Source organism: Sapajus apella, unplaced genomic scaffold (genome assembly GCF_009761245.1).
Source record: "Sapajus apella isolate SASKATOON/1434 unplaced genomic scaffold, GSC_monkey_1.0 scaffold95, whole genome shotgun sequence".
Classification (NCBI taxonomy): domain Eukaryota; kingdom Metazoa; phylum Chordata; class Mammalia; order Primates; family Cebidae; genus Sapajus; species Sapajus apella.
Window position 1 is genome coordinate 3196677 of NW_022437035.1, and position 13047 is coordinate 3209723.

At 52.7% G+C, this 13047-nt stretch overlaps 1 long non-coding RNA gene across 16 annotated transcripts in view; it reads left to right on the forward strand.

Moving 5' to 3' along the window:
- The window catches only part of LOC116535584, a 205032-nt gene that overhangs the window by 6977 nt on the left and 185008 nt on the right, over nucleotides 1-13047 (forward strand). For 7 of the 16 annotated variants that reach the window (XR_004262272.1, XR_004262267.1, XR_004262274.1 and 4 more), the window contains 3 exons: nucleotides 2543-4038; nucleotides 4307-4432; nucleotides 5529-11249. This is a non-coding gene — a long non-coding RNA (uncharacterized LOC116535584). Of the gene's footprint in view, nucleotides 1-2542; nucleotides 4039-4306; nucleotides 4433-5528; nucleotides 11250-13047 lie in introns of those variants that run through there. The other 9 variants (XR_004262264.1, XR_004262265.1, XR_004262266.1 and 6 more) reach the window with 3 other exon arrangements.

The window sequence follows — 13047 nt, forward strand, 5'->3', positions numbered from 1 at the left end:
TGAGACCTCCTGAATCTTAGAGGTGGGAGAAACCTCTGATGACTCTCTGGGTTCCAGTTCCTCAATCATGCATTTCCTGATTGACCTTGGCTTGAAGTGGGGTGGTCTGTGTGACCTAGTGAGAGCTGAGATGATGAGGCCCTGGTGCCCACAGCCAGTTCTCTGTGTGGCCTTTGACCTGGCACCTCTTAGTTCCATTCCTCTTTTATCACATATAAACAAGTTTTGCAAAAACAACCTTATTGCGGTGTAATTTACACACAAGGGAATGCACCCATTTAAAGCACACATTTCAGTGCGTTTTGACAAACGTATACACCTGTGTAACCATCACCACAATCAGGATGTAGCACATTTTCATGGCTCTAAAGTGTTCCCCTGTGTTCCTTCCCAGCCAATCCCCTCAGCCTCAGCACCAGCCCTAGGAAACCACTGACCTGCTTTCTCTGAAGTAGATCGGATTTTTTTTTTATGTTCCATATATATATGGAAGCTTCTGTGTTCAACTTTTTTTTTTTTGCTGAACAGAATGCTTTTGAGGCTCATCCTTTTTTTTTTTTTTTTTTTTCCGAGACAAGATCTCACTCTGTTGTGAGGGCTGCAGTGCAGTGGCACCGTCTCAACTGACTGCAACCTCTGACTGCCGAGTTCAAGTGATTCTCCTGCTTCAGTCTTTCGAGTAGCTGGAAATGCAAGTGCGCGCCACCACGCCCGGCTGATTTTTGTATTTTTAGTATAGATGGGTTTTTGCCATGTTGGCCGGGCTGGTCTCGAACTCCTGACCTCAAGTGATGTGCTTGCCTCGACTTCCCAAAGGGCTGGGACTACAGGCGTAAGCCATCGTGCCCAGCTGAGGCTCGTGCTTCCTGTTGCTTGTCTCAGTAGTTCAATTCCTGTTCTGATCAATTTTATTGAGGCATAGTTTTTGCTGTAGTTTTTTTTAGACGGAGTCTTGCTCTGTTGCCCGTTTCTGGAGTGCAGTGGTGCAATCTCGGCTCACCTGCCTCCCAGGTTCAAGAAATTCTCCAGCCTCAGCCTCCTGAGTAGCTGGGACTACAGGCACGTGCCACCAAGCCCAGCTAATATTTTTTTTGTATCTTTAGTAGAGATGGGGTTTCACTGTGTTAGTCAGGGTGGTCTCAATCTCCTGACCTCGGGATCTGCCCATCTCAGCCTCCCAAAGTGCTGAGATTACAGGTGTGAGCCACCGGTCTTGTTGCCCAGGCTGGAGTGCAATGGCACGATCTCGGCTCACTGCAACCTCTGTCTTCTGGTGTCAAGTGATTCTCCTGCCTCAGCATTCTGAGTAGCTGGGACCACAGGTGTGTGCCACCACACCCGGCTAATTTTGTATTTTTAGTAGAGATGGCATTTCTCCATGTTGGCCAGGATGGTCTCGAACTCCTGACCTCAGGTGATCCATCTGCCTCGGCCTCCCAAAGTGCTGGGATTACAGGCATGAGTCACCGTGCCCGGCAGAGGCATAGTGTAAATGTCACATAACTCACATGTTCGATGATTTTTAGTAAATGTACCGAGCTGTGCAACCTTAACCATAAATCAGTTTTAGAACAGTTCTGCTACCCCGATAAGCTCTCTCATACCCATTTACCATTCATCTGCGTCCCATCCCTGACCACAGGAACCATGAATCTATTTCTCATCTCTATAGATTTTCCTTTTCTGGATTATTTTGTATAAATGAGATCATACAATATGTGTTCTGCTGAGCCTGGCTTCTTTCCCTTAGCATGATGTTTGCGAGGTTCATCCATGTTGTAGGATGTATCGGTAGTTTGTTCCTTTTTATTGTTGAGTAGATTCCGTTGTGTGGATAAGGCACACTTTGCTTTTCCATTCACCAAGATAGGGGATTTTAATTTGATCTGTGCTGCCTAACGGGAGTATATACGTATAATGCTACAGGATAAATATGGTGCATATTTCTCGAACATAAATGTCACACACAGATTTACTTAAAGTTTAAATCATTGAGTGGTGAAAATAATTTTTGGAACATGTACTGTGTGCCAGGCACTGGCTAAGCTTTGCAAATCATTAACTTTGGATGGGTGTGATGGCTCACGCCTGTAATCCCAGCACTTTGGAAGGCTGACGCCGGCGGATTGCCTGAGATTAGGAGTTCAAGACAAGCCTGGCCAACATGGTGAAACACTGTCTCTACTTAAAAAAAAAAAATTAGCCGGGTGTGGTGGCATGCACCTGTAATCCCAGCGACTCGGGAGGCTGAGACAAGGGAATCACTTGAACCTGTGAGGCGGAGGTTGCAGTGAGCTGCGATCACGCCACTGCACTCCAGCATGGGTGACAGAGTAAGATCCCGTCTCCACAAAAAATATATCATTAACACTGAGTCACACATTGAGTATGTGGGGGTGAGGGGGCCACAGTCTCCTCCAGGTTTCTCTGGCCCCAAAGCCCATGCCTTCCTTTGTACCCTCTAAGATGGTGTCAGCTTCACCCAGGAGCTAGCTAAAGGTCCCGCAATACCTCCATTGGCTTATTAATATCATGATTCTAGGTCCACAGAGCCAGGGGAAACAGTCACTGTGGACCAAGCCAGGCTCCTCTGAGCAGCCCAGGGTCTATTTACAGAGAGCAGCAAGTTCCTGGGACAGAGGAGAGAGAAGGGAATTTCCAGGCTCTTCAGGACATTCACAACCATGCTGAGAAGCATCCTTGCAGATAAGTACTTAAACTCACCAGCCCCTAGCCTACCAGCCTGCCCTCTTCTGGTCTGTGCAGGAAAGTGTGGTATCCTAGAATCCCACAGCGGGAGGGGAAACGGGTGAGGTAGTTCATTCACTTTTCTACCTCTATGGAAGAAAGAAAGCGCTTGTCCCATTTTAAGGGGTCCCAGAAAGGGTGACTTTCACACTCCACTTTTGGCATCAGGGCTAGTGTTTCATAAACGTCACCGTCTGGAGCTTTTGGATGGCTGAGTTAAATGACTTCATCTCGTGTGCCTGTAAATCTGCTATTAGAAGGAGCCTGGGGACTCCTGGGTGATGTGAACTGGCTCTTCCCTTCTTAGTTTTGGCATTTTGTTATGCTATTTATAAGCCTTGGCTTGGGTTCCTTGGCCTTGCAGTTTGGTGGAGACTTTGCCCTGTGCCTTTAGATGCATTATTCTCAGTGCCAGAGTCTGAGTTCGTCTCCTACTCTGGACCCGTGCCCCCACTCCTAGGTGCTGACAGCAAGCCCTGAAAATACGCTGAGAAGGCTCCCTGACTCTCCTGACTCAGGTCTGCCACCGATGAAGACAGCACAGCTGTTACTCAAGGCAAAACCTGGCAGGTGGCGCTGGGTCAGGATTAGCGGTCATTCTCTGGTCTTCTCCAGATTGATGACACAGGTTGGTCTTAAAGGAGTCCTACTCCAGCCTCTGGCTCCCCGAATTTCCCCTGGCGCATGGCACATCAGGAAAGGGCAGGGGAGAAGGACGGGAGCAGAAAAATAGCTGAGGCTGGGCAGAAGGGGCCCTTCCGTTTCCGTCCACTGCTTCAAACCATGAGTTACTGTTGTGCACCTTGAATGTCAAGGCAGGAAGGGTCCCAGGGCCACCCGGTGTGGCAGGAGCAGAGCTGGGATCAGAATTCTGGATTCCCAACTCTCCATTCAGCTGCAATTCAGCTGCAATTCACCAAGCTGCTCAGTTTTTCCTCCTTTCTCCCTGGTTGCATTCTGCTGCTGCTGGGAAACAGGTCATGAGTGAAGGGAATCCCTCTCCCCTCTCCCCTCACTTTTTCCTTAAAAATGTTGCGGGGTGGAGTAAAGGGAGGCGGAAGGCGGTGTGCCTGAGTCCAGCTTTCCTGGCTCCGGGGCCTTCTGTCTTCGGCAGGGAGCTCTGGCAAAGCCTGAGCCTGGGGAGAGGGCCTGGGTGCGGGTTTCTCCTGCCATGTGGTTGGCTCTTTTGTCTTCCAGGATGGGCCTGTGGGGTCTTTGTGGGGAAGGAAGGAGCTGGGAGCCTGGGCTGCCTGTGTGCTGGCTGCCTGTGTGCTGGCTGCATGCTGCCAGGTAAGCCTGGGAGGGATTTGGGGAGGGAGGGATTTGGGAAGGGAGGGAGGGAGGGAGGTCACATGGAGCTGAGTTTCATAGGGGTAGGTTGACCCTCCCACCTGTGTCCCCTCCTCAGACCCAGAACGCTCCTGCTCATGAGAAGATGGACTGCGAGCCAGGTGGCTGGAAGGCTTGCTCTGTGTGGTCTTGGTGCAGGTGGGTGGGATGGAATGAGGACCAGCGTGGGTGAGCTCGAGCAGAGAATTTAGCATGTTCCTTTATCCAGCCCCGGCATGGACCAAGCACCTTCTCTGAGCCAGACGCTGGGGATGCAGAGGTGAACCCAGAGACATGGTCCCGTCTGCTCGGATCTTCATGTCAGAACACGCTTCATTACCGTCTCAGCGCGGGGGTGAGCTCCCCATCCTGGGAGCAGTGTGTGTATGTGGGTGCGTGCGTGTATGCATGTGCGTGTGTGTGTGTGTGTGTTGGGGGTGGTGGTGTGCAGAGGTCCTCCCAGTGGGAATGATGTAAAAGGAATTCACGCCATCGAAGGACTCTGAAGGTCCTTCCCACCCACTCAAACCCTTGCCCCTCCTCTGCCCACGATGCTGCGGGGGCTTGCCATGGGCTCCCTTTACTGCTTTTCCCCTGTCCCCTGAGCCAGCCCTGCCTGGTGGAGTATTCGCAGCTTTCAGTACTTCCTCTTTTTTTTTGAAACAGAGTTTCGCTCTTGTTACCCAGGCTGGAGTGCAGTGGCGCGATCTCGGCTCACCGCAACCTCCGCCTCCTGGGTTCAGGCAATTCTCCTGCCTCAGCCTCCTGAGTAGCTGGGATTACAGGCACGCGCCACCATGCCCAGCTAATGTTTTGTAGTTTTAGTAGAGACGGGTTTTCACCATGTTGACCAGGATGGTCTCGATCTCTTGACCTCGTGATCCACCCGCCTCGGCCTCCCAAAGTGTTGGGATTACAGGCGTGAGCCACCGCGCCCGGCCACTTCCTCTTTTTACACATTTTTTTTTTCTTTTTCTTAGAGACAGAGTCTCACTCTGTTGCCCAGGCTAGGGTGCAGTGTTATGATCACGGCTCACTGCAGCCTCGACCTCCTGGGCTCAATACATCCTCCCATCTCAGCCTCCTGGGTAGCTGGGACTACAAGCGCGTGTGACCATGCCTGGCTAATTTTCTATAGAGACAGTCTCATGTTGCCCAGGCTGGTCTCAAACTCCTGGGCTCAAGTGATCCTCCTTCCTCAGCCTCCCAAAGTGCTGGGATGACAGGTGGGAGTCATTGTACCTGGCCTAAGTTTCTTCTAAAAGATTTTCATGTCCAAAGCCCTCCCTTCCACCTTGTGTGTGTGCTGGGGTCATGAGAGAGATACTGGGGCACGGGGATCTCTGAACATGTGCCCCCTCAGATGCAGAATTAGGCTGGGGGATGTGGGAAGCTGGGAGTGGAGGCTGTGGCCTCATCCTCGCTTGCTGTGTCCCTGCCCCACACCCCAGGTGGCTCCGTCTGGGCTGAATCTCAGGGACTCCGGGCCTGGCCTTCTCTTTGGACCTCTGGTGACTCTGGACTCTGGCCACCGTGACTTAGCGGGCAGACTGCGATGGTTTTCTAGCCCCCTCACCTGTTGGGATGCAGCCTCCCATGGACAGGAGCTCTTCCTGGCTGGTGCTTGACGACTGGATCTGGCTCCAGGGGTATGAGGGAGGCCTGGCAGCCCACCACTCCCTCCTCACCTGCTCGGGCCCTGCCAGCTGGGCCCTATTGTCTGGGGCTGGGGGCTGTTTCCTGACCCCACGTGAACTTGGTTCCTCCTTGAGTTTCTGCCGGTGACCAGACAGAGCCTGGCCTGGGCCAAGGCCCCACTGACCACACTCTCCCCAGGGCTGGGTCTCAAATGACCCTGCAGGATGGGGACAGGAACAGGGATGGGAGTCGGGGAGGGGCTGTCAGTGGGAGGGCAGATGTAGCTCCTCAGGCGCGGCTAGCTGCAGTCCTCTGTCTTTCTCCGTTTGGCCCGTGTGAAATTGTCATTTTTGTGGGGGGCCTCCTTGGTGGGGCTTTTCCATGCTTTTCCTCTCCCTGATGGTTACATAGAGGGGACAGTCAGGACCTGGGAGGAGCTGGGGCTTTCCCCTTGCATTGCTGAACTTTGGGAGGGGCAGCTAGAGGGGCTGAGTGTGTACCATCCTGAGAACAGAGGGTCTTCACGGGATAAGAAGGTCTAGGCCAGGGAAATTCACTAGAAAGACAGAGGTGGCCCTGGGTGTTTTTCCTGCCATCCAAAGGGAACCAGCCTTACCCAAAGGCTGCCGGGGCCACCTGAGCCCAGTCTCAGGACACTCTTTTCCAATCAGGTCCCTGCTTCTAGCCGTACTGCTCCTGGATTCTGTTCTTGGGGAGCAGAAGGACAGCCCCCACAATCTGCCTCTCCATGTGCAGTTTTCCTTACCTCTCCGCTTTCCTCCTCTGTTTACAACCCCCTCCAGAGGGGACAGTCACAGTGTTTAGCAGAGAGCAGCTTGTGGCCTCCCTTAGACAAGTTTAAAAGCCAGATGTCCTTTTTCCCAGGATGGGGAGGAGGGCGGTTGTGTACTCTTCATCAGCTTGGACTGCCACAGCACCATGCCACAGACTGGATGGCTTAAACAGCAGGAATTTACTTTCTCCCAGTTCTGGAGGCTGGAAAGTCCAAGGTCGAGGTGTTAGAGTTGGTTTCTGGTGAGGCCTCTCTCCTTGGCTTGCAGGTGGCCCCTTCTTGCTGTGTCCTCATGTGACCTTTTCTCCACGGAGAGGGAAGGACAGCAGGAGCGGTCTCTGGTGTCTTCTCCTCTCCTTACAAGGACACCAATCCCATCAACTTAGGGCTCAACCCTATGACCTCATTTAACTTTAACCCCTTAAAGATCCCATCTCCAAAAACAGTCACATAGCGGGCTACTGCTTCAACATATACATTTGGGGGAGGGGACACCATTCCGTCCTTAACAGGGTGATCACCACAAACACAGAAAGTCAGGGCCATCTCCCCTTCAGAATTCCCACCCCCCCCCGCCCAGGGAGGGGAAAGGGGAGTAGAGGTATGGGAAGCAGACACTGAGAGTGACAGGTACCACGCTGGGGTGGCTCAGGAGTGCTTCGGAGGACATATGGAATTGGCTGGGCTCAGTGCAGAAAGGAGGGGTCCCTGGGAGAGCCGTGTCCCGAGAAGAGCCTGAGCTACAATCTTGGGCAAGTGACTTCACCTCTGAGCCTCAACTGCTCTGTGAAATGAAAGGCACATGCTCACCCGTCAGGTGCAGGGAGGATTCAGTGAGATCATGTGCCTAGCACAGCGCCGGACTCCCAGTAGGTGCTCAGCAGCAAATGCTCCCATCCATCCTGGAGTAAGATTTAGGGTTTATCCTGTTTTTTTTTTTTTTTTTGGCTCTCTGGACTTAAAACCTCAGCATCTTCTGATACAGAAGCATTTCTGATTAGCCCTTCCCCTGGCTCTTTCCCCAATATCCCTCTCTAATCAGCTTGGGGAGGTGGCAGCATTTCGTGGCCTCCATAGCAGCTCACGATGCCTCCTGGGGTATTTAAATTCTACTCTCTCATCAGCACTGAGCACCTACTTTGGGCTCTTTCCTGTGCTAGCTAGTCATTTGGGGGAAATATGGGTGAAGAGTGGGCAGGGTTCGAACTTTTGATTTCACATCCATGCTGGATGGGTAAAACCAGCTCACAGTCTACTGAGGTACAAGTTCTGAGTGCATGGTAAGTGCTTGCTAAGTGGGTGAGAGACACCAGAGGGGGCTGCTGCTGTCTGGAACAGCTTCCTAGCAAGCTGTACCAGCCAGGGCCTTGAAGGATGAGAAAGATCTGGCTGAGATGAGACCCTCTAGGTGAATTCCCAAAGGAAGTTCTAGGAAATGTCATTGCTCTTTCAAAACAAAACCAAAAACAACAAACAGCAGGTTCAAATTCAAATTCCGCTGCACTACTGAAGTCGTGCAGGACTTATCAGGGCCTTTAAAATGCTAATTGCAATTTCAAATTCTCAGGGAACATCGTGTAGAACTGTGGGAGATGCTAGGCTGGGGTTTCTGTGGGAAAAGTACAGCAGTGGTAGAAGATGGCATAATTAGGATACATTCAGGTGTTTTGTAGTATTGGCTGAAAAGGAAGCAGACCGGGAGGGCATGGGGAGTCTCAACTTAGTTCCAGGAGCCAGGCCAACTTGATGCAGTTTTTTTTTTTTTTTTTTAACTGGGGGGAGGGCAGGCCAATAATTGGAACAACTAGAGGCCTGGCAGTTGCTGTTGGAAGAGATGTCTACTGAGCACGAGGGTCAGATCTTTGTGGCGACATGCTGGTGTGTGTGTGTCTATGCCAGAGTGTAACAGGATCCAGCCCTCTGGGAAGGGGCTGACCAGAACCGGGCAGGGGTGTTCTATCCAGGACAAGTAGGGTCCATTATCAGGGGGCTGAAATGTTTCCAGGGGTTAATCTGAGACCCACAGCCAGTAAATAGGGAAGCAACATTTTGGGCAGGGGCCATGTGGTTAGGGTTGATTTTGGTGGGGCTGAGGGGCTTAGAGGTAGACCCCCTGCTCTGGTCAGGCCCTGTTCCCTGGCTGGTGGGGACGGGAGGCCTCTGGAGCTGCAGCTGGAGGGGCTGGGGCAGTGTTGCATGGTGTGATTAACCTACTAACCCAGGGCTCGGCGGGGATGCCGTGGCGTGTGACAAGGTGCCTGGCCTTCTGCCAACCAACTAACCTACTAACCAGGCCCGAGCATGCCCTACTAACCCCCTGCAGCCAGATCCTACTAACCGTGCAGCTCATGGGCCTTTCAAGGGGCTGGGGTATGGGGGCAGCCAAGGCTCCAGAAGGCTTTGCCTATGGGCTGGGATCTTTGTGCAGACCCACGTTCCAGGACAGAGAATGCAAATAAGACTCATCAACTCTGCCACTTCCTGGTGGGTGACTTTGAGTAAGTCACCTCACTTCTCTCAACCTCAGTTTCCTCAGTGATAGAATGGGAGCACTGATACCTCACAGGTTGCAGTGAGGATTCCCATGAATATGAGGGTCTTGGCACATGGCAGATACCTAAAAAAAAAAAAAAAAAAGGACGAAGGTGGAGGGAGTCCCCCTAAACCTGGTTGAGCACACCTGCTGCCTAGGCCCTGGCCTCTCTGGGTGTTCTGCACACAGATCCTTCTGCCTGGGCCAGACACTTGCTTTGAACCCCTAACTGTCACTTCCCCACATTCTTCCTCGGTCTCAGCTTTCTTTTCTGTAGGCAGCTCTTTTGTTCGATTACTAACCCGTCTAACCCCTGGGGTGCCTCAACTGCACCCCATCATCCTTTAACAAACTAACGGACCTGCGTGCGTTCTTCCTTTTCTCCTAGCGACTCCTGTGTATGTCTGCTGAGGTGCCCTGTCCGCTGGTGCTGTGCTCTGACTTACTAACCCAGCCCCTACTAACCCTGTTTTCTCTTCTTACTAACCCCAGCCCTGCCGAGCTCTGGGCTCCCCACTGGGGGCTGGTCCCCCTCCTTTTGGCAAGCAGATGACCTGGGACTACTGGCCCTATAGACAGATGTCCCACTTTGCTGCCCTATATTGGCTGTAAGATCAGAGTCCATAGGGCCAGGTCTAAGGCAGGGGACGGCCCTTTTAACAAGACTCAGAGGAGGAGGTGGTGTGGGGGGCCGGACTCTGACATGCCTTCTCTGTGCAGAAGTCTGGTTGCCACTGGGAGTAGGTGGGACCAGGGAAACCTCGGGGACGTGAGTGTGGAAGCCTGTGGGTCTAGACTCTAGACTGGAGCTCTGAGCTTTCGTATCCTTCTCGGGAAGGAATCCGGGGAAGGATCTTTTCCACTGTAAAGTGGCAGGAATACGAGCTACCCTGCACAGGAAGTCGAGAGGGAGGCGTGTCCCACGAGGAAGTCAGGAGGGAGGCGTGTCCCACGAGGAAGTCGAGAGGGAGGCGTGTCCCACGAGGAAGTCAGGAGGGGGCGTGCCCGTCACCGGAAATTGGCAGGGGGCGTGTCCCACATCGGAAGTCAGAAAGCGGAGCCTTACACCGGAAGTCAATGAAGCGGGGTTTCCTCACGCTAGAATTTTACCGCTGAGTGGAGTATTTAGTACGCAGGAAGTCGCCCGGAGGAACTTTTCCCATATTTGAAGGCCGGGAAGAGGGACATTTCTGACACCGTAAGTCAGTGGGAGGGCTCTTTCCCACACAGAAAGTCAGCTAGAGAGGACTCTCCCGTCTCGATCCCAGAGAGGCGGGTTTTCCTTACCGGAAGTAGACGTGGGGCCATGACGCGGGGCCGTGACCGGAAGTCGTTGAAAAAGATCTGTTCCCACGCCCAGAAGCCAGAGGGCGTTAGTTGTCCTGTTGAAAAGGCGGGGTGGGGAGGGGAATCAGCTTTACCCCGGGCTCGGAGTTCGTAGGAGATAGAAGTGGGGAGCAATACATGAACTTCAGGGGCTTACGGGGTTCCCGCAGCCGCTCCGGCCGGCCAGGAGTGCATCCCTGGCTTTCTGTTCCCACCCACGTCCCTGCCTCAGCCTGCCTCCCCCAGAGCCCGCCAGCCGCTAAGCCGGGGCCACACCTGGGGGTGATTTCATGGCTCACCTCCAGTAGGCACCTTGGGCTAATCTCTGGCTCTCTTGCACTAACTCTTGCTCTCACCCAGCTAATCCCTGCCTCACCCTGACTGCCCCAGGGGCTGACCGCTGCCAACCAACCTGGCCCGTCTGGGGGCTTCAGGCTCCTGGCCTGGGTCTGACCAGCTCTTAATTAACCTTTCCTTCACCGTGACTAACTCCTGCCTTCCTGGCCTGTTCCTTTCAGCAGAAACTAATGGCTTGTGGATTTCTTTCTGACTAACAACAGGTCTAACGTTCCTTGTTACTGTTAACAGCTTGGATGTCGGCATGGCTGGGAAGGGGCTAACACAGGCTTGGAACTTGACTAACAGGAAAAAGCGCAGCTAGTCATTTTGGACGTGGTGGCTGCTCTGAGTCAGAGCAATCAGAAGTCCGTAGAGGTGGTAGTTCTCTGAAGGAGGTGCCAGGGTTCTGGTGTGGACCAGGCCTGATGGAGCAGCCGTGCCCACCAAGGTGGGGTCAGAAGTATAGTCAGTCTTCTAAGGTTTTGGTCTTTGGGCATAACTTCCCTCCTCATAGTCTGCGTTTGGTTTCAGTTCTTTAAAAAACCATAGCCGTATGTCTGCAAGAGTTCGAACAAGTAGTTGCAGGTCTTATAAACCTTAAAATAACTGTCTCGTGCCTACAGAGCATTTGCCATTTTATGTAGGGTCACCCATCATCAGGCCAGGGCCTAAAGTCTTTGTTTTGGGGACTTTGTGTTTTGGCAGCTCTAGGACATAAAACGTCAGATCAGAGCATTCAGAAGGGTTGTAAGTCCATCAGCCGTTTACATGTTAGTAGTAAAAATTAGCTGAGCCTGCTTTCTGACTTTTCAGCTCTTCTAGCATAAGCTCTTCTGTGCAATTTGGCTGCATTGACGACAGGGGAGTTTTTCTGGAAGGGACTTTTGATCTCTTTAGACTGAAGGAGCGTCCTTTGGGAGTAGAGGGGCAGGAAGCATAAGCCTGGGATTCCAGATGCAAGTCAGAGGTGGCACTAGGTCAAGGTTTGGCTGGCTCAGTCTGGTAGTCAGAGTCTGTGGGAGAGGACAGCTCAAGGCAGGGCCTGGAGGATTGGATCAGTTTAGGGATAGGTCAAAGGCTGGCTTGGAGCCTTACAGGCAGGTTGCTCGGGTCATTGAATGCTCGTCTGGGGCTGGGAGCCCTTTTCTCCGGCAACCGTGCACTCAGAGCTAACGAATTGTAGTTGGCAGTGAGGACCGAAGGGTGGTCCAGAGGCCTGAGCTGCAGAGGGAACAAGAGAGAAAAAGATGTCTTAGGAAGAGCTTTGTGAAGATGCCTTGGCTGTTGGCAGGGACCTGGGATGGGGTAGAGTCTACACCTGGGAAGTGCCTGCATGCTGCCCTCTAATGGCTGCCTTACTCCATTTCACTCAAAGCAGGAAGCTCAGAAACACCTCCTTTTCCTGAAACTCCTCTCTGTTTACGAAGATTTGATGCTGATAAGGACCTACTATGTGCCAGGCACTGCTCTGGGCGCTCGGACCTGCACATGGGCCTTTTCATCATGGTGCTTATGTTTGTTTTGTTTTTTTTTTTTTGAGACGGAGTTTCGCTCTTGTTACCCAGGCTGGAGTGCAATGGCGCGATCTCGGCTCACCGCAATCTCCGCCTCCCCGGTTCAGGCAATTCTCCTGCCCCAGCCTCCTGAGTCGCTGGGATTACAGGCACGCGCCACCATGCCCAGCTAATTTTTTGTATTTTTAGTAGAGACGGGGTTTCACCATGTTGACCAGGATGGTCTCGATCTCTTGACCTCGTGATCCACCCGCCTCGGCCTCCCACAGTGCTGGGATTACAGGCTTGAGCCACCGCGCCCGGCCCTATCATGGTGCTTATGTAGCTTAGTGGTAGAGTCGGTGAAGTAGATAGTGATTCAGTGAGATGGGCTGGGTCGGGGGACTATGGGAGCGCACAGGAGACAGACAAGATTGATGTGCACCTATGCTGTGCCAGGCATGTGCCAGGCCTTGGGGATGTGGTGGTTGTTAAACACCATTTGGTCTTCAGGAGCTTTAATTCTGTGTGTTGGGTGGATACAGGGGGGTGGAATGGGGGTAGAGAGACACCTAATCCACCGTAGGGTGGTTTTCCGGAGAGGGAGGCATGTCAGCTGAGCTCTGGCTGGGTGGAGTGTGGGTAGGGATGAGTTCCAGGCAACGAGGTGGTGGACACCAGTTTCTCGGGATCAGAGATGATCCAAAGAGGTTCTGGCAGGTTCATGTCGAATGTAGCAAGAGATAGGGGAAATGGACACGGTGCCGGGTCTGGTTGCCAAGGGGTTTGGATTTTAACCTTAGTCCTTGGGGAGCCATGGACATGATTTGAGAAAGGGAGATAGTGGA